Here is a 21,995-nt window from a genome sequence, read left to right as displayed (position 1 = left end):
GCACCCAGGAAACGTCTATTATCTGAGGTCTTGTTCCTTGCCAGAACTCACTGAAGACCTTGAGGGACGCTTCCCCCTCCCCAGTGTCATCCTCCCATAGGCAACAGACTTGATCTTTCTAACCAAGGGACCCAGGTGTAGATATCCTGTTGGCAAACTCATCTATGAGTTAGCTAAGCCCCTGCTGGGGTCGACATCTAGGGACTGCCCGTCAGAAAGCTTGACGGTTACTATCCCATTTTGGAGTCCTCTCTCTCTCTAGCCCAAAGTTAAACTAACTGGCTGAAGAACCAGGAACTTCTAAAGAGGCGTCCAAAGGGAAAACCAAATAGCTCATAAAATCTTACCCCAGTCTGTAAAACAGCGAAAGAGACACTTAGCATAGAGTGTTGTTTTCCTGGTTTTTGTTACTTTATGAGGTCTCAATAAGATTCCTGGGGCTGCTGTAAAAAAGATTTCTTTCTAGTGGTTTGCTAGGCTAGATCCCCCCCCGCCTCTCAGTCCCACCTCCTCTTCATGCCACCCCTTCTTTGTCTGATAGACAAAAGGGTTTCTGCATCCTACCCTAGTTCTGTCAACTGGCTTTTTTTTTTTTAGCTGAAAATGCTTCTTTTCTTTCAGGCAGTGTTTGCTTCTGATGGTGCTTGTCAAAGCTCACATTATGGATTCAGCAAAGCTCTATGGACATAGCTTTATTAAAAAATGAAATATGGTAAAGTCTCCCAATCCTGGGAGGTGAATGCTATGATGTGCCGCCCAGACCTTCCTCAGCATCCCTGAGTGGTCCTTTCCCTGGTCCCTGCACGTATCCATGGAATAGACACACCTGGCATTTGGCCCAGTCCCACAATGGGTCCACCTGACGTGAACAGCTGACTCAAGGGAAAAGACCCTGTATCTAGGAAAGATTGAGGACAGGAGGAGGAGGAGGGGGACAGAGGATGAGACGGTTGGATGGTATTATTGATTCAATGGACATGAGTTTGAGCAAACTCTGGGAGAGAGTGAAGGACAGGGAAGACTGGTGTGCTGCAGTCCACGGGGTCACAAAGAGTCAGACACAAGCAACTGAAGGTACGTGATGGGTCCTTGGCCGGTAGGGTGAGAGCTATCAAAGCAGAGGGCAAGTGAGAGCTCTGAAACTATCCCCTCTCCTGGATGAGACAGTAAGTCAATATCAGTATTTCATCTTGAAAAGATGGCAGACATTAATACCACCCTTAAAATTTTAAAGGGTTAAATCAGAGATCAGCCAACTGCAGATCACTCTGGTCTTCTCTGAGTGGCCTATGAGCTGAGGATGGATTTTTATATATATATATATATATATATATATATATATATATTTGGCTGCCATGTGGCATGCAGGATCTTAGTTCCCTGTGCAGGCAATGGAAGCGTGGACTCAACAACTGGACTATCAGGCAAGTCCCTTGGATTTATAAATAGCTGAGCTTTAGATGCTTAACTAGATGGCGTAGTTTAGTTGATAAGTTTGTCTCCAAACTTACAGTGGTACATGAATTCAAAGTCACTTCAGTCCTGTCTGACTCTCTGCAACCCCCCTGGACTGTAGCCCACCAGATTCCTCTGCCCATGGGATTCTCCAGGCAAGAATACTAGAGTGGGTCGCCGTGCCCTCCTCCAGGGGATCTTCCCGACCTGGGGATGGAACCTGCGTCTTCTGCACTGGCAGGCAGGTTCCTTACCACTAGCACCACCTGGGAAGTCTTTCATCCTTTGCCAAAATATTGTCTGCAGAGATCTAGACCATCTAGACGTTCCACAGAGCAGTACACTGACCACTTAGATCAATGGCATGGCATCCATCAGTCCATCAGAGGAGCCACGAGATGACTAGCACATCGGAGGCCTTTGTAAGATACGCATGCCCCAAAGCACGCAGGATAAATCCTGCAAAGATACAGGGGTTATGGGACTTCCCTGGTGGCCGAGTGGTTAAGAATCCACCACGCAATCCAGGGGATGCAGGCTCCATCCCTGACGGGAAGCTAAGATCCCACACGCCTCCCACACGATGCGCAGCTAGGACCCGACACAGCCAGACAAACTCGTAAATAAATATTTTTTAAAAGATACAGGGGGTTTCAGTAGAAGTTTTACAGTCGGGCAGGGAGGCATTTTAGCATAGAGGTCAAAAGAACAGTCTTTTGCATCCCTTACATGTGAAATCTAAAAAGAAATGATGCAAATGAACTTACCCACAAAACAGAAGTAACAGACATCATCACTGACTCCATGGACATGAATTTGAGCAAGCTCTGGGAATGGGTGATGGACAAGGTCACAAAGATTTGGACACGACTAAATGACTGAATTGAACTGAACAAAACAGAAAGACACTCATACTTAAAGAGCAAACTTATGGTTGCCAGGGGGCTTGGATGGGGGAAGGAAGAGATAGTTATGGACTTTGGGATGGACATGCACACACTGCTGTATTTAAAATGGATAATCAACAAGGACTTACTGTACAGCACATGGAACTCAGTGTTATGTATTAGCCTAGTTGGGAGGGGTGTTGGGGGAAAATGGATACATGTTTACCTATGGCTGAGTCCCTTCACTGTTCACCTGAAACTACCACACATTGTTAATAGGCTAAACCCCAATAAAAAACAAAAAAAGTTTAAAAAAAAGTCCTCTGCTATTCTCTGCCAAGCAAAGAGTAGGTACTCAGAAATTGGAAGGTAAAGAGATTCATGGTACTGATAATAACGATAACTTTTATTAGAGTTTGGAGGGTTTTCCTGGCGGCTTATATGGTAAAGAACCTGCCTGCAATGCAGGAGACCCGTGTTCGATCCCTGGGTCAGGAAGATCCCCTGGAGAAGGGAATGGCAACCCACTCCTATATTCTTGCCCGGTGAATCCCATGGGCAGAGGAGCCTGGCAGGCTACAGTCTATAGGGTCGCAAAGAGTCAGACACGACTGAGCGACTAACACTTTAGAGTTAGGAAGATCTGGCCCTGTATTTTTTGTTAACCTGCCCTTGTGTTAAGTCTAAATTTTGTTATGATGCCTTGGTTTGGATAATTGGAGTCTGATCAAAATGTTGGTTCAGCCCCCTTAGCAGCTGTGAAACCCTGCGCGTGTCATTTCATATCTTTCCGAATTACGTATATTATCCCCTGTAACAACAGGTTTAGATCAGATAACACCTAAAATATCTTCCATCTTGCAGTCCTTGATGGCAGCTCCAATCCACAAGCGGCTATCTAAATTTACAGATTAATTAAATTAAAATCCGATTCCTCCGCTGCACTAGCCACAGTGTTCAATACGCACGTATGCCCAGTGGGGAGCAGAGGCACAGAATATCCCCAAGCCACAGCAAGTTCTGCTGACAGCCCTGCGCCGTAACACTATTGTAATACCTTCCAGTCTTCTTAGGTCCAATTTTCACACACATACACACCCTGGAAGCTCAGCTGGCAAAGAATCCGGCTGCAATTGCAAGAGACCCCGGTTCAATTCCTGGGTCGGGAAGATGCCCTGGAGAAGGGACAAGCTACCACTCCAGTTTTCTTGGGCTTCCCTGGTGGCTCAGACAGTAAATAATCTGCCTGCAGTGCAGGAGACCTGGGTTTGATCCCTGGGTTAGGAAGATTTCCTAGAGGAGGGCATGGCAATCCACTCTGGTATTCCTGCCTGGAGAATTCCCATGGACAGAGGAGCCTGACAGGCTGCAGTCCACGGGGTCATAGAGTCAGACACCACTGAGTGACTAAGCACACACACATAAGTAAATAATCCATAACCTAAGAGCTAACAGCATCTGAAAGTATTCATTCATAAGTGCTCAGCACTAGGAGATTTATACATAGTATCTCACTTAATTTAATCACACACCATCTCTATGAAACTGTTAACATGTTCTACCATGAAGATAATACTATGTCCACCCAATGCGAAGAGCCGACTCACTGGGAAACACCCTGATGCTGGGAAAGATGAAGGGCAGGAGAAGAAAGGGACAGCAGAGGAGGAGATGGTTGGATCACTGACTCAATGCGCATGACTTTGCGCAAACTCTGGGAGACAGTGAAGGTCAGGGAAGCCTGGTATGCTGCAGTACATGGGGTCACAAAAAGTCAGACAGGACTGAGCAAGAACAAGCATACAGACAAGGAATCTATTTAGTTTCTTAAAGTGATTAAATCTTTATCCCCAGTGGTAAAGATCCTTAAGCACTATCCCTACTTTCTTCCATCAGTTTCAATGCTGATGGCAGTTACAATGTGTCTGTCTCTGAATCCCAATGTGGCCAGAACTCAAGCAGCTAGTAACTGGCTTGCAGGCCCTTGGACGCAGAGGCTTGCCTAGCTTCTCAGTTCTCAGGGCAGCATACTGGAAACAAAGGGAGCATTGCCTGGAAAGGGTCCCACCCTCTGGCTTTTAAGTTCATTACTTCTTGTCTCAGGATGACGTTTGGGTCACTCTGTGCACATCTCTCCCCTGATCTTCATACATCTTCTCTTTGTTAATCTTTTTTTTTTTTTTTTTCCTATACTGAAATCTGAAAATAGCACAGTTGTCTGGATGCTCTTTTCTTTCATTAATTTAATAATAGCATAGATGTCTGGATACTGTGTTATTCCTGGAAATAGCACAGCATAGACACTAGCCTAAAAATAGCACAGATCTTTGGATGCTGTGTTACTCTATTAATTTAATAATTCCAATAACATTCTGCTTCCATCCTATATGCTGCTTTCAGAGTATACATAAGTGCTTGTGTTTGTGGCGACAGAAAACCACCTGGCTGTTAGGATTGGAGGTTCAGAAGAATTCCTTGACTTGGGCAAGTTGAGAACTGAATTTTATATTTTGGAAGAAAAAAGGGGGATTCCCAGGTAAGAGTTGTGAAATGTAACTGACTGAAGTTCAGCTGGCTCTAAATATTTTTTTGAGATGAAATGGTACTGCTGCACATTTTGAGGGACAATAATATAGCTGAAAGGCAACCTGGCTTGGAGCCAGAAGACTTGTGTTTTGGTACTAACTCTGCCACTCATTGCTGCAGGCCTTGGACAGGCAATTCAACTATTGAGTCTCATTCTCCTCCTCTGAAAATGGTAACCATAGTAATACCAGCCTTACCTAACAGATGCTGTGGTACCTGGCCCTATCTACCCCTTTGAGACCAAGGAAAGGTGGTAACCGCACATTTTAATGTAATCAATGCTGGTTTCAAATGTTGATTTTACATTCTATGAATGCATATAAAAATGTACATAAAAATAACCTCAAAAAATTTTTAATGTTTAAATGGCTACTACTAAGGAATGCTTTAAATGTCTCCTGTATTAGCCCTGTAAAACTTACAGGACTGTTTCAATGTATCATTGACTCAGTGGACACGAGTTTGAGCAACCCCTGGGAGATCGTGAAGGACAGGGAAGCCTGGCACACTGCAGTCCATGGGGTCGCAGAGAGTCAGATATGACCGAGCCACTGAACAACAGCCAACATATCCTTGATCTTGCGTCAAGGGGATATGTTATTTCCAGGTTGTGTTTTTTAAGTTGGCAGAGAGCAGACATCAGTATTATTCATCAATACCTTCTTCTGTTCTATTTTGGGGAATATATAGAGTGATATTTCCTTCGTGTCCCCTTGAATTAAGAAAAGCTATCTGACTAATTCTGTCCAGGAAGCTTTGAGCAGAAGTTGCTTGTGTGGAAAAAAGAAAGAAGCTACTTGAGTGATTTTGAATGGTAAGAAATTCTCTACGTTCTCTTCCTTGGCTGTGACAAGAGGAAAAAACAAAGCGCTGGCTGGCGTGGGGATGTCAGGACACTGCAGCCACCTGGCATGCTGAGCTCCTGAGGGAAGACGCTTTTCCCACACCGAATGTCTGCTATAGCCTCAGACGGGGGTCACAGGACGGCTGCACGTAGCTGTATGCTCCCTTGCTCAGATCTAAAACAAGAAAGAAAAGGCTCTCTCCAAGACACAAAATACAAGTTTTTCCTCTTGGTCTACCTGAGCTAAGATAGGTCCTACCATATGGGAGATGTACTTACTCTAAAAAGTTATTTGTAGTTTATCTAAAATTCAAACTTAACTGAGCTCCTCTTGGTTTTATCTGGCAACTGTAGTCCTGATCCTGATCGACTTCGCTGCTGTCATTTCTCAGTGGCTGAGTCCTGTCCAACTTCCTGTGACCCCACGGACTGTGACCTATCAGGCCCTTCTGTCCACTGGGTTTTCCAGGCATGAATCCTGGAGTGCGTGGCCACGATCTTCTTCAGGGGCTTTTCTGGGAGCAGGGATTAAACGTGGGTCTCCGGAGCTGGCAGGCAGATTCTTTACCACTGAGCCACCAGGGACGCCCCCCTGACCGACTGACCCGAACGTCTTCTAGAAGGAGGAAGGGAGGACACAGGAACAAAATCGGGCTGCATTTCTCTTCTTTTTACCAAGAAAGCAGACACACTGGATGCTAAACACAGAAAGCACCAGCGTCTGCTCTAACAGATACCCATTAAGGGATTTCTGAAGAGGAGTCCCAGGATGAGCTGCTTTATCCAAAAAATAATTTCAAGCTTAAACCTGGGATTAGCAAGTATTATCATTCAACCCAACTGTATTTATTGAACATTTTTAAACAAGGCACTAGTGAAGATTCTGGAGTCTCTGCTACCAAGGTGCTCCTCAAGCACTAGGGAGAAGTAAGTGCGAGAGCAGATGTGAGGGACACCACGTGTGGTGTTCAGAGAACCGTGGGGCGCCGGGGCAACGCTGTCCTTGCAGAGCCAGTGTTGGAAGCGTGGGAAAGGGTGTGGGCAAGAAGTGAGACAGGGAGCCACCGGGAGGCAGAGGCCAGAATGGACCTCACGGCCAACGTTTACAGAGAAATTTCAGTCCAAATTTGAAATCTTTTTTTTTTTTCTAATGATTTTTTAAACTTGGAGGATAATTACTTTATAATGAGTTGACAGGCATTGAAGAATCTAAAAATAATTAGATACAAAGTGTAAGGGTGAGGTATTGTAGAAATGGAGTTTTTAATCCCTTAGCTATTGGTTGGAAGGGTGAGAAGGCAAGAGGAAAAATTCAAAGATGAAAAATATGACTTTGTCTACATAAAGAATCCTTTCAAACTTGTCAAATCAGAATTGCTTATGTATCTCGCTTTCTCTTTGTGACATTCCTTTAACGTAAGTAAGACAAAAGATAATAATGTCAGGATCACAGAAAAACCCAGATGAACTTTTTGGCCAACCCAATAGTGTTTTTAAATTTTATAAATTTTATATTTCACAAAATGCACATTCAGCATGAAGGCTGGTTATCAGTTGATCTATTTATATGTTTCTATTAAACCTATCCATGTTTGTTTCAGAGTTAACTGTCAACACTATGATGTGTAAGACACACAGAGTAGAGATGTATGAAAGAACAGCCTGAGGCCTCGAAGAGCAGGCAGTTGCCCAAGACCCCATGACATGGAGACGGCAGAGCTGGAACAGGAACTCACCTTTTACGATTCTTCATTCTGTATCCACCCAACTTCCTGTCCCTTGTGAGGTAAACTAATTGGCCCAGCAGTCGCTTCGGATAGAAAGCATTACAACTCGCAACTTAGAAGAGCAAGGAGAACACCATCAAAAATGATGACACCCAATTCTTCTCCAAGTCTTAAAAAGGCCCTCACTTGGCACCCCTCTTAAATTGAAGGAGAGAGTAGTTCACAGACAGTTGGCAAGAACTACAGGCCAGTGAATCCCCATGAAGAAAATATTCATATCTATACTCATGCAGAACCCATGGAAAACATGGAGAAACGAGACACTGGAGTGTTTCTACAAACTGTTATTGTTGAACCAGGCCCAGAAACCCACGACAGAGCATACAGGTCTGGAACTTGGCAAGACTCAAAATTAATGGTAGCGTCATAAAGCTATATATAATAACTTCTTAAACCATGCACCAGGAAGGAGGCTCATATAGGGAAACCACCTCAGCCCACCCATAAATAATCCACATTAATATCATAGGAGAGGTCATAGGCTGGAGTCATGTGCTGACATCTGGCTGTTTCTGGCAGGACAGCCTATACGGTCTCCACAGATGGCCTTTAATTAGTGGTAGGCTGCCCCAGCAGAGGGCAGCGTGGGCAGGAATGGTCATTTGGACTCCCCACCTCATGCCTGGCTCCTAGGGCTCTTGGCATATCATCAGAAGCGCCACTGTGGTGTTCCTGCCAATGGGTCTGATGTCACCAGTGGCAGCCCCTTGCACTACCATCATCACTGGAGGGAGGTCTCCTCAGAGACAGTCTTGGCTACAAGGGCTTGGTGCAAATTGGCTGGGAAACTTGGAAGATAGATGAAGATGGAGAGAATCCATGGGATAAACATGCCTTGAGGGGCGTCCCTACAGGAGTCTTTGGGTTTTGGCGCCAAGAAGGCTGCTTAGTCTTCTTGAACTCAATACCTTCTGATGGGACTTCCCTGGTGGTCCAGTGGCTAAGACCCCATGCTCCCAAGACAGGGGCTCAGGTTCAATCCCTGGTTAGTGAACTAAGATCCCACAGGCTGCAACTAAAGATCCCACATGCCACAGCAAAGACTCAGCATAGCCAAATAAATAACTACTAAAAACAACACACACATTCTGAACTCTTTCAGCAGCAGGAAGAGATACGGACTAGGCTTGTCTCCTTCCACGTCTGAGTTAAGTGGCAGAGGAAAATGCCCACAGATCATTTTTCAAGAGCCAAGCTGCTGATGGATCCTAAGACCCATTGCCCGGAAATAAAAACAATCAGGCTTCTGTTCCAGATATAAAGAGAACATGACTTACTGTGTCCAAAATGGAATACAACAGGCAGCAAAATCATGTCTTGAATTCACCAGGCCCAGAAGTCCAGAGGGCACTGGGGCCCTGAGCAGCGAGGCAAGCTCCTCTTCTGAACTGAAAAACAAGAAGATATTCTTGTATACCTGACCCTCAGCAGGGACGTGTAAGAGTGGATCACATCAGGAGCCTTCTAAGCTAGGTGAGTCTTTGGCAAGGACCGGAGCTATGCTCTGCTCTCCACGGTGAAAGTGGGTATTGGCCGGTGGACAGGTGAGGATTTGGCCAACTTCCTGTTGGGTTTTTCCACTGATGGCCTTGGAGTTTTGTGTTTCAGAATATGGTGGTAGTGAGAGTCACACTCAGCCAACTCAGCTTCCTCAAACAGAGTAGCGACAAAAACCCAGGAGGATAATAATCTGCGTCTTCAGAACGTTAGGCAGAATGCTTCATCCACTTGTCTGCTCTCCCAATATCTCGCTTGACAAATTTCACGTGTTGCTGTTGTTCGGTCATTCACTCGTGTCCAGCTCTTTGTGGCTCCGTGGACTGCAGCACACCAGGCCTCTCTGTCCCTCAATGTCTTCCCAAGTTTGCTCAAGTTCGTGTCCATTGAATCGGTGATGCCAACCAGCCATCGCATCCTCTGTCACCCTCTTCTCCTTCCGCTTTCAATCTTTCCCATCATCAGTCTTTTCCAATAAGTTAACAACTTTAATGGGTTCACTCAAATGCAGTTTCCAAGACTGACATGGATTTCTACATTATACAGAAATCCTAGAAGACCAGGAAGACTATTTCAGTATGCAACCTGGGAGACGCCGCACCGCCTAGATGGGAGGGATGTCTTCCTCTAGGGTGAAGGGTACAGACACCTAACCATAGACAGAAGACCTTCTTCTATTTCAGGCAAGGGGAACCGCAGGAAGACCGAGGGAACAAGGGCAAGACTTTATTACCAGGAGCTCTGTGAAAGTCACGAGACTTTGAGGAAGTATATGAATCACGAGAAGAGTCAATAGAAATTTTTTTTTTTAAAGCCCTAGGGACTTCCCTGGTGATCCAGCGGCTAAGACTCCAAGCTCTCAATGCAGGGGCCCAGGTTCCAGCCTTGGTCAGGGGATTAGATCTCATATGCCACCACCAACCATTCACGTGACGCAGTGAAGACTGAAGAGCCTGCATGCCACAACTGAGACCAGCCACAACCGAATAAACAAATTTCAAAAAGAGAAAGTCCCTAATGTCCTCCCTGTACATACATGTGGAATATCTCCAATCAAATTAATATCACATGGGCTAAGAAACTCCCAGATAAGAAAGATGGCAATCAGTCAGATACAAATTTCATAGGTTTAAGCTGAAAGTTATCTCATGTCAAAAGTGATAAAGGGAAGGTCAAGGCCCAGAGTATTCCTGACAACGCTTTCACTCTTCCTCATTTTGGGGATAAACCAGAGACAAAATGGAGATCCCTGTGTGAGCTTATTTTACTTTTTTTTTTTTAAATGTGGACCATTTTTAAAGTCTTTGTTGAGTTTTTTACAATGTTGCTTCTGTTGTTTATGTGTTTGTTTTTTGTTCTCCCACGTGAGAGCTTAGCTCCCCAGTGAGGGATGGAACACACCCCCTGCGTTGGAAGGTGAAGTCTTAACCTCTAGACCACCACGGAAGTCCCCAGACATGAGTTTTGATTCAGCAACTTATTAACTCTGTGACCCTGCAAGTCTTCCTCCGTAAAATGGGAATTACATATGCATGTCTCATTTGTTCATTCATTTAATTGATATTTAATCCCCTGGAGAAGGGGATGGCTACCCACTCCAGTATTCTTGCCTGGAACACCCATGGACAAAGGAGCCTGGCAGGCTGCAGTCCGTGGGGTCGCAAGAGTGGGACATGACTGAGTGACTAATACTTATGCTTAACACTTTCACTTTTGTATCTTGGGCACCAATTAAGACGTCAGAAGAGTTGCAATGAACAGCAACAAGAAAAGACAAAACTTCCACTTTCGTGGGTCTTACATTCTCGTAGGGGAGCCAGATAATAAATTTATTTCAGTTAATACATAACACACAGGTAGTGATTAAAAGGCAAGTAATATGGGAAAGAGGGATAAGACAAGTGACTCGAGTGGTGGTGAGGGTACCACTTCAGATGGATGGAAAACCAAGTCCTCTCTCCAACAGAAGAAATTCGAGCAAGGATCAGATTACGTCATGATGGAGTAAGTCAAGAGGCTATTCAACAGTAGACTATCCCAGGCAGAAGAGACACCAAGCACGAAGGTCTGGATGCTTAATGTGTAGGAAGAAACGCCAGGAGGTCAGCGGAGCAAAACGAGCCAGTGTCCAAGGTCAGAGTCCAGCGGGGGCCAGAGCCCATGAGGCATCAGGCTCATTTTTCCTCTACCACATTCAAGGGAAGGACTTGATTTCCATGTGCCCGTTAACTGTAAAACTCCGGAGCTGCACACACAGCTAACGTTTCTTGACTGCCTGCTGTGTGGCAGGTCCCGTCCAGCGCTTGCCTGCCATCACACCGGTTACTCTTCTCTACGACCTTAAGACGCAGGCGCTGTTATTATCCCTTTTTACAAGTCAGGAAACTTAGGCTTAAAGGTTAGACAGCTTGCCAGAGCTGCCCTGCTGGTAAGCGTGGGAGATTCCAAAGTAAACATGAATAAACCACAAGGAGGTTAAAAGGCTCACCCTGCTGTTCGAAACCCCCTACTCGGAGAAGAAATTCCAGTAGATCGTGCTTGGCCGTGCTCTTCCGAATCAAGGAAGCAGAGTTGGGGGAAGCGGGGGATGGACCGTTTGGAAGAGCCAGTCTGCATCCCCAGACATGCACTGTGTTTCTGAACCCCTCATTCTCAAGGAGCCTTCACTCTCTGCCGCCCCCGGGCTTATGTTTCCACTGATGCTGCGGATCATGCTGAGAGCTGAGAAGCCCTCTGTAGCCTTCTCCTCGTGTGGTTAGAGGTGGAGGAGAGTCTGGGCTGCGGTGCCAGGGACCACACCTCTTTGTCAGGAATATGTAATTAAAAAAGAAAGAAAGGAAAAAAAAAAAGAGTGAAGAACTAGCCACCCACCCCCATCTTTCTGAAACATGCATCCATGCGCACACATCCAGGCAGAAGCCAGCCTACGTCCATCACCCAGGGCCTGGGGTTCTGATGAAAACATTTTCCACCTGGCACAGTCAGGCACTAAACACCCCTCCAACCCAACCTGAGACTTGGACCGTCCGTGGAGATATTTTTAAAGGCATGACACAGAGGAGTGTGACACACTCGGCTTTCTCAGTGGGTGGGTAGAGTGTTATTTCATGTTGTTCTTGTCACTCAGCCCAGCATTATAAGTGTGCACTTTATTGCTGCACAGAGAGTGCTCTGCTGCCTGGCCCAGCACAGGCTGTTCCCAGCGAGGGGGTGGCGCCCCAGCCCGGTGCGGGGCAGGCAGAGTAGCGAGCTGCTGGGCACACGGAGCTGCCCTCGGGGTCTCCCTCTGTGCCTTCAGCTCATGCTCAGCAGGGTATGAAGTGTCCTGTTCCTTTTCTTGATACTCTGTATTCCTCAGTTGCTGTCCTTGGGAAAAATTCCAGATATTCCCGTATTTAGTGACACCTACACCATTTCTTAAACGGCTATTTTTTTCATGCTCTTGGTTGTTGTTCAGTCACTAAGTCCTCTTTGCGACCCCATGGACTGCAGCATGCCAGGCTTCCTCTGTCCTCCACTAACTATCTTCTGGAGTTTGTTCAAACTCAAGTCCATTGAGTCAGTGATGCCATCCAACCATCTCATCCTCTGTCGGCCCCTTCTTGTCCTGCCCTCAATCTTTCCCAGCATCACGGTTTTTTCCAATAAACAGGCTCTTCGCGGCAGATGGCCAAAGTATTAGAGCTTCAGCATCAGTCCTTCCAGTGAGTATTCAGGGTTGACTTCCTTTAGGATTGACTGGTTTGATCTCCTTGCTGTCCAAGGCACTGAAGAGTTTTCTCTAGCACCACAGTTTGAAAGCATCAGTTCTTCTTGGTCTCCCTCTTTTGCTCTTTCCTAATGGGATGTTTTCCCCAACATCACACATAAAACTTAGAATTAGGACTAAGTTTCTCTGTCTCACTGTTTACACACAAAGATGTTGGTCATCAGGCTCTCACCATTTCCTTGAGGGCAGGCAAAACAATGATGTATCAGGAAGCATGGGAGCCAGTGGGTATGTTTCCCCGGGACACAGGCAATAAAATTGTGAGAGCTTCCCTGGTTGTCCAATGGTTAGGAATCCACTCACCAATGCAGAGGACGCAGGTTCGATCCCTGGTCAGGTAACTTATATTCCACATGCTACAAGGTGAGGCCAAAAGATAAAACATTATTTAAAAAAAAATGTTTTTAATGAACTGCATCGACGTGTGCTAGTGGACTTGTCTGTGCAGCAGGAGGAAGAGAAAGGGTTCAAGGATGATGGAGGATGCGATGGTTGGATGGTGCCACTGACACAATGGACATCAGTTTGAGCAAACTCGGGGAGGTAGTGAAGGAGAGGAGCCTGGCGTGCTGCAGTCCACAGGGTGGCAGAGAGTTGGACACAACTGAGTGACTGAACAACAAAGAAGCAGAGGCCGATTATTGGTAACTGTCTCAAGGAGCCTTACTATATGACAAAAAGTAGCGCCTTCGATAGGTCGAATAGTCGAAGTCAAAGGCGCTACTGGGGAAGGTGGAGGTTGTCTGGAATGGGGGAGATTCCAGAGCATTTGCAGGCTGATGTGACTGAGACACTGGAGAGAAAAGATAATATTAAGAGATGGCTAGACTGCCATGGAGCAAAGGCTCCAAGCAGGTAATTCAAGATGGAACCTGGTGCCCCAGAAACACAATCCATCTCACAGGGGAGCGCGCTGCGGTCCCCACGGAACGCATAATATGTGGTCCTGAAGGATGAGGCAGGTCATACATTTATATGCAGAAGAGAAGTTCTCTTCTGCCTGCTTCTGTTTTCAGTGAATAAAAGATGCATTCAAGCCCTGACAGTGAGTGGGGGAAAGCAAGAAGAGAGATGTGACATGCGGCCTTGGAGAGTGGGCTTGGGACTTGACCAGGGGGTGGAGTGTGACTGCCAGGGCCTGGGGGAGGTTTGTGGTCAAAAACGAATACACGATCAGGTAGCTCTGCTTTGCGTTCCCCTCCTGCCAGATTCAAATACTCTGGTGCAGGCTCAGAGTCTGTGGAGAATGAGGCGGAAGCAGAGCAAGAGATGTTCCTCCAGGTCAACCAGCTGGAGGAAGAGAGGGGGGCTGAGCCTTTTTGCCAAGGCGGTGATGATACAGATGGGAAGAAAGGAATGAAGGGTGGGAAAGCCTGAAGGAACCATGTCAGATGGAAGAGGCCGTGGGTCTCATCCAGACCCCCCAGGTGGCTCAGGGATAAAAAAAAACTCTGCCTGCCAATGCACGAGATGGAAGAGACATGGGGTTTGACCCCTGAGTTGGGAATATGACCTGGATGAGGATATGGCAACCCACTCCAGTATTCTTGCCTGGGAAATCCCATGAAAGAGGAGCCTTGTGCATGAGTTACAAAGAGTTGGACATGACTGAGCACAGACGCAGTCTCCCTATTCACTCTTCCTACTGTATTTCAGTTCCAGTGCTCTCTGTCTCCAAAAAATACTAATAACGTTCCAGCCTCAGAGCTTTTGCACTTGCCATCCTGTTACCTCGGAGAAGGCAATGGCACCCCGCTCCAGTACTTTTGCCTGGAAAATCCCATGGACGGAGGAGCCTGGTAGGCTGCAGCCCATGGCGTCGCGAAGAGTCGGACACAACCCAGTGACTTCACTTTGACTTTTCACTTTCATGCGTTGGAGAAGGCAATGGCACCCCACTCCAGTGTTCTTGCCTGGAGAATCCCAGGGATGGGGGAGCCTGGTGGGCTGCCGTCTATGGGGTCGCACAGAGTCGGACACGACTGACGCGACGCAGCAGTTTAGCAGCATCCTGTTACCTGGAAAACTGAAACTTTTTTTTCCCATGTGGACAAATGTGAAAGTCTTTACTGAATCTGTTACAAGATTGCTTGTTTTTCATTTTGATTTTTGGGCATGTGGGATCCTAACTCCCCAAACAGGGATTGAACCCGCACCCCCTGCACTGGAAGATGAAATCTTAACCACTGGACTACTAGTGAAGCCCCACCTGGAAACTCTTATCTCAGAGCTTCTATGGCTGACTGTATCATCACTGACAGCTCATCTCAGAGGCCACCTGCTTAAAGAAGCCCTCCCTGGCCATCATACCTAAAGTACCATCAATGTTTTAATCATTTTCTGAAAAAAATATGATCTTCCCATGTATCACTTCTTTTAATGGTAAGTTTCCCAAACAGTCTGCAGGATTCATAAAACAAGAGTATCTTGGTCCCCTTTTGTTCACCAATGAGTCCCCAGTATGCAGAACAAAGTTTAGTCTGTGAGGGTCCTAAATAAGAAAAACAAGAGCAAAAACAAGAAGAGCAATAGTAATAATAGTATATCAGCAATGATCAGTGTAGAGGTGAACAGAAGTCATTGAAGCTCCCTCAACTTCATTCACACATTAAAGACTTTGGCCCACGTCTTACCTTTAAGATCCCTTCCACTTAATGCCAGTTGTATAACAGCCTGATATAATCTCAGAGACTCACAGGAATGTTAATACTCAACATATATCCTTGAGGCCAAGAGAATATATCCCTTGGGGGAAAAAATCTCTTTATCAAGTCAAGATAAATGATCTCATGTGAGCAAAGAAGGGAGCAAGATGTGTCCAAGTGAACTTGGACATTTTAGGAATCAGTGAACTAAAATGAAGAGGAACCAGGTCAGTCGCTCAGTTGTGTCCAACTCTTTGCAACCCCATGGACTGCAGCATACCAAGCTTCCCTGTCCATCACCAACTCCCAGAGCTTACTCAAACTCATGCCCATCGAGTCAGTGATATCATCCAACCATCTCATCCTCTGTCGTCCCCTTCTCCTCCTGTCTTCAATCTTTCCCAGCATCAGAGTCTTTTCAAATGAGTCAGTTCTTCACATCAGGTAGCAAAGTATTGGAACTTCAGCTTCAGCATCAGTCCTTCCAATGAACATTCAAGACTGATTTCCTTTAGGATTAACTGGTTTGATCTCCCTACAGTCCAAGGACTCTCAAGAGACTTCTCCAACACCACAGTTCAAAAGCATCAATCCTTCAGTGCTTGGCTTTCTTTATAGTCCAACTCTCACATCCATACATGACTACTGGAAAAGCCATGGCTTTGACAAGATGGGCCTTTGTCGCCAAAGTAATGTCTCTGCTTTTCAACATGCTGTTTAGGTTGGGCATAGCTATTCTTCCAAGGAGCAAGGGTCTTCTAACTTCATGGCTACAGTCACCATCTGCAGTGATTTTGGAGCCCCAAGAAAATAAAGTCTGTCACTGTTGCCATTGTTTTCCCATCTATTTGCCATGAAGTGATGGGACCAGATGCCATGAGTTTCAAGCCAACTTTTTCACTCTCCTCTTTCACTTTCATCAAGAGGCTCTTTAGTTCCTCTTCACTTTCTGCCATAAGGGTAGTGTCATCGGCATTATCTGAGGTTATTGATATTTCTTCCGGCAATCTTGATTCCAGTTTCTGCTTCATCCAGCCCAGCATTTCACATGCTGTACTCTGCATGTAAGTTAAATAAGCAGGGTGACAATATACAGCCTTGACATACTTCTTCCCCAATTTGGAACCAGTCCATTGTTCCAAGTCAGGTTCTAACTGTTGTTTCTTGACCTGCATACAGATTTCTCAGGAGGCAGGTAAGGGGTCTGCTATTCCCATCTCTTGAAGAATTTTCCAGTTTGTGTGATCCACCGCAAAGGCTTTGGCATAGTCAATGAAGCAGAAGTAAATATTTTTCTGGGATTCTCTTGCTTTTTCGATAATACAGCAGATGCTGGCAATTTGATCTCTGGTTCCTTTGCCTTTTCTAAATCCAGCTTGATCATCTGGAAGCTCTCAGTTCACATACTGTTAAAGCCTGGCTTGGAGAATTTTGAGCATTACTTTGCTAACGTGTGAAATGAGTGCAATTGTGCGGTAGTTTAAACATTCTTTGGCATTGCCTTTCTTTGGCATTGGAATGAAAACTGACCTTCTCTGGTCCTGTGGTCAGACTCTCTTGCTGACTATGAGGGCTACTCCATTTCTTCCAAGGGATTCTTGCCAACAGTAGTAGATATAATGGTCATCCGAATTAAATTCACCCATTCCAGTCCATTTGAGTTCACTGATTCCTAAAATGTCAATATTCCCTCTTGCCATCTCCTGTTTGACCACTTCCAATTTGTCTTGATTCAGGGACCTAACATTCCAGGTTCCTGTGCCGAATGCCTCTTTACAGCATCGGACTTTACTTTCATCACCCATCACACCCACAACTTGGCACTGTTTCTTCTTTGGCTCCATCTCTTCATTATTTCTGGAGTTATTTCTCCACTGATCTCTAGTAGCATACTGGGCACCTACCAAGCTGGGGAGCTCACCTTTCAGTGTCATATCTTTTTGCCTTTTCATGCTGTTCATGGGGTTCTCAAGGCAAGAATACTGAATTGATTTCCCATTCTTTTCCAGTGGACTCCATGTTGTCAGAACTCTCCACCATGACCCATCCCTCTTGGGTGGCCCTACATGGCATGGCTCATAGTTTCATTGAGTTAGGCAAGGCTGTGGTCCATGTGATCTATTTGGTTAGTTTTCTGTAATTGCGGTTTTCATTCTGTCTGCCCTTGGATGGATAAGGATGAGAGGCTTATGGAATCTTCCTGATGGGAGGAACTGACTGTGGGGGAAACTGGGTTTTGCACTGATGGGTGGAGCCACGCTCAGTAAACCTTTAATCCAGTTTTCTGTTGATGGGTGGGGCTGTGTTCCCTCCCTGTTGTTTGGCCTGAGGCCAGACTATGGTAGGGGTAATGGCACCTCCTTCAAAAGGACTTCTGCACACACTGTTGTATTCAGTGCCCCTGACCCTGCAGCAGGCCACTGTGGACCCACGCCTCCACCAGAGACACCCAGACACTCACAGGCAAGTTTGGCTCAGTCTCTTATGGGGACACTGTTCCTTTCTCTGGGGTCCTGGTGTACACAAGGTTTTATTTGTGCCCTCCAAGAGTCTGTTTCCCCAGCCCTGTGGAAGTTCTGTAATCAAATTCCACTGGCCTCCAAAGTCAAACTCCCTAGGGGTTCTCAGTCCTTTTGCCAGATCCCCAGGTTAGGAAATCTGTTGTGGGTCCTAGAACTTTCTAGAACTTTCTTAACAGTGAGAGAGTATCTTTGGTATAATTGCTCTGCAGTTTGTGGGTCATCTGCTCTTGGTTCTATTGTGGGGCTGATGGCTACCTCCTCTAAGAGGGAGGACATTTTAGGAATCAGTGAACTAAGATGATGGGGAACGGGCAAATTTAATTCAGATGACCATTATATCTACTGAGTGAGAATCCATTAGAAGAAATGGAGTAGCCCTCATAGTCAACAGCGCTTCCCTGGTGACTCAGGTGTTAAAAAAATCCACCTACAAAGCGGGAGACCTGGGTTCAGTCCCTGGGTTGGGAAGAACCCCTGGAGAAGGGAACAGCTACGCACTTCAGGATTCTGGCCTGGAGAATTCCAGGGACTGTATAGTCCATGGGGATCACAAAGAGTTGGACATGACTGAGCGGCTTTCACTCACAGTCAACAAGAGTCCAAAACGCAGTACTTGGATGCAGTCTCAAAAAACGACAGAATGATTTCAGTTCATTTTCAAGGCAAATCAAAGAAGAGTTTTACCAACACCTTTTCTTCCATTTCACATTAATCCTTTAAGTTGTGGCTAGACCGTGTGCTTAAAAGGAAAAGCCAGAACAACATGGTCCACAGATGCAGCTGTACTGACTCAGTTCATCTTGCACCTTTGGGTGAGTTCCATTGCATTTTTATTTTTCTTCTCATGTGTTTAGATGATATGACTAGGGCTTCCTAAACTGTAGAAGCAGTCTCATTGCCCCAAGAATCACCAAGATCTTTATCGATTGATCTTAGTCAAATTCTAATTATTTGTTAAGAAGTTGATGAGAACTCATTTTATCCGTTTTCTTCCTTCTGCAACCATTAAGTCAGGGCCATCTACAGCCCAGGTCTTCTCCTAAGAAGTTAGGAATTCAACTCCTCTTTCAAGCTCTTTGTGGTTGTTGTTCAGTTGCTAAGTCATGTCTGACTCTTTGTGACCCCAGGGATCTCCGCATGCGAGGCTCCTCTGTCATTCACTGTCTCCCAGAGTTTACTTCAATTCATGTCCGTTGAGTTGGTAATATTATCTAGCCATCTCATTCTCTGTCGCTCCCTTCTCCTCCCACCTTCAATCTTTCCCAGCATCAGGGTCTTTTCCCATGAGTTGGCTCTCTGGATCAGGTGGCCAAAGTATTGGTGCTTCAGCTTCAGCATCAGTCCTTCCAATAAATATTTAAGAGTTGATTTCCTTTAGGATTGACTGGTTTGATCTCCTGGCTGTCCAAGGGACTCTCTAAGAGTCTTCTCTAACAATACAACTTGAAAGTATCAATTCTTCATCACTCAGCCTTCATATTCCCTCCTTTCAAAACTCAACTAAGACTAAGTCATCTGGCGTCCCACTGTTCTATTCACTTATTCTTTGGCCAAAGGATTCAGATGCCCAAAGAGAGGCCATCCAAACTAGCAAAGATCACAGTTATTTGGCAAAAGTCTCACGCCCACTGACTGTGGCCCTGTGTTTCCTCTTTCATTTTCCAATGCTGTGTTCCACATCTCTGCGTGAAAGAGGTACGTTCCTTCCCTCCCAAGTCATGCAGCCTAACTCTTCTTCCCTTGTGTGCTCACTCAGCTGTGTCCAGCTCTTTGCAACCCCATGGACTGTAGCCCACGAGGCTCCATGGAATTTCCCAGGCAGGAACACTGGAGTTGCCATTTCCTCTTCTGGGGGATTTTCCTGACCCAGGCAGGGATCGAACCCTGCACCTCTTGCATTTCTTGCACTAGCAGGCAGGTTCTTTACCACTAGGACCACCGGAAAGATATCCTTTCCCGTACATCCAAAACCCCCTCCTCAGCAAATTAACATGACTTTTGGGGTTGTAGGATCTTTATGTGCCTGAGACGGAAGCCAGCAACTGAGCAGCCTTGAATGGGGAGCCTCGAGGTAAGAAAAAAGGCAGGAAGAGCATGGGAGGAAGAGCCTGCCTGCTTTGAACACTGGTCTAAGGCTTCTTACTTGAACTTTTGGTTTTTATAGTTCTATAAAAGGCAGCTGACAAAAGAGATCCCGTTTTGGGAGGGTCCAGCTGGCGGGACTGAGTGGGGCGGGGCGGCCCCAGTATTGGAAAGCCCGGCCTGATTTTCATCCATGATGTCAGAGAGGCATGGGGTTCCCAGTGAGCCAGAGGGTGGGGGAGTAGACAGCCCCAGCCCACTCCCTGGCCCTGCCAGCAGCAGCTTCAAATGCTGCCTTCCTGGCACGTCTGCAAGAGCCCTTTTCCTCCTCGGAGATGTTTTGCCATGTTTAGAAGGGAAGCTCTCTCGCTCTTTCTGGACTCCAGCATGGGTGTCCATGGGGGAAGGAGGGCCCGGAGGCTCCCTCCCACGTCCAGCCTTGGCCCGGCTCTCTGTTTGCTCTTTCAGCGAGGGATTCACTTCAGGGCTGGTGCTGCAGCCCACATCTTTCTACGGATCCGTCGTTCCGGGCTGCTGGGCGCCAGGTCCCCATGTCTAGGTTTGGGGGACCAGCCTCTGCTTCCTCCCCTGACACAGAGGCAGACACTGGGCCACAGTGCTGCCCAGACGAGAGCGGGTTGGTTGCGAGTGTGGGTTGTTTTCAAACAAGTCCAGTCTGGACTTGTGGGTTGCTGTTGTTTTTTTTTTTTTCTTGGCTAACTCACATCAAGCTAGTCTGCTGCACTGGCCCCAGCTCTACAGTTTCCTGTGGAGAAAGCGGGTCAGCTCTCCAAGCCCTCGGGGACTGGGGGTGAAGCAACAGCTACTCACTGAGCCCTGACTCAGAGGACGTTCCTCCTCCCAGGCCAGGAACGGCCACTGCCCAGCTCCGGGGAGAGGCTAGAGCAGGGAGAGAGGGCGGGAGCCAAGGAGAGCAGTCCAAGGGCCCTGAGTGCTTGCTTTCGGATTTTCAATTCTCAAAAGGTGGCAGGAGCAGCTTCGGGGTACCAGCGCGAGGCAGTTGAACCTGCCCTCTGCGTGCTCAGCGTTTTCCTCTGGAGGCTGCCCAGATTCTCCCTACGAGGCCTGGCAACATGGGCAGCAGGACCGAGTCAGAGCCAAACCCCCTGGAACACTGCTGAGCGGCTCAGAGTGGAAAAGCCATACACCTCAACTGGCAACTGAAATGTGCTCCCCTGTTCCCTCGGCCTTCTTCCGCGCTGTCGGTCTACATGGTATTATTCCTGCACCGTCCACACATTCGAGGGTCAGAGGTCATGTTCAGTGAGCTGGAGACCAATGAATGCATGGCAGGAAGACAGCCAGGGAGGCAGTTGGCTTCACCCAGATGCCCCAAAGACCAGGGCTCTTTGAACAAAGCTGCCCTGGGGACAAGGGTGTTGGAGGGAAGGTGGATTCCTCTGTACCACGAGGGACTAGGCATGAGGGTGGTCCCTGGTCCCCGTGGTCTGTGCCTGAGGACTCCCAGGTTTCCAGTGCTGTCCCTCCTCTCTGCCAGGGAGGGCCCTGAGTGGAGCCAAAAGAATAAAAATGAAGCTCCTTCTACTTGAGGCAGTTAGGAAGGGCTCTGCCACCCGGGCTCCCCTAGTAGCTCAGTGGGTAAAGGATCTACCTGCAACACAGGAGACTCCAGTTCAATTCCTGGATCAGGAAGATCCCCTGGTGAAGGGATAGGCTATCCACTCCAGTATTCAGGCCTAGAAAATTCCATGGACAGAGGAGACTGGCAGACTACAATCCAAAGACTGTAGGGATTGCAAAGAGTTGGACACGACTGAGCAACTCCCCTTTCGTTACCACCTACCACTTATGCTTTATTCTTTGAAAACAAAAAAAAATTTATTTGGCTGTGCTGAGTCTCAGATGTAACATGCAGGATCTTCAGTCTTCACGTGGCATG

This window comes from Ovis canadensis, chromosome 11 (genome assembly GCF_042477335.2).
Source record: "Ovis canadensis isolate MfBH-ARS-UI-01 breed Bighorn chromosome 11, ARS-UI_OviCan_v2, whole genome shotgun sequence".
Lineage (NCBI taxonomy): Eukaryota > Metazoa > Chordata > Mammalia > Artiodactyla > Bovidae > Ovis > Ovis canadensis.
Note: the sequence above shows the minus strand (reverse complement) of the source record.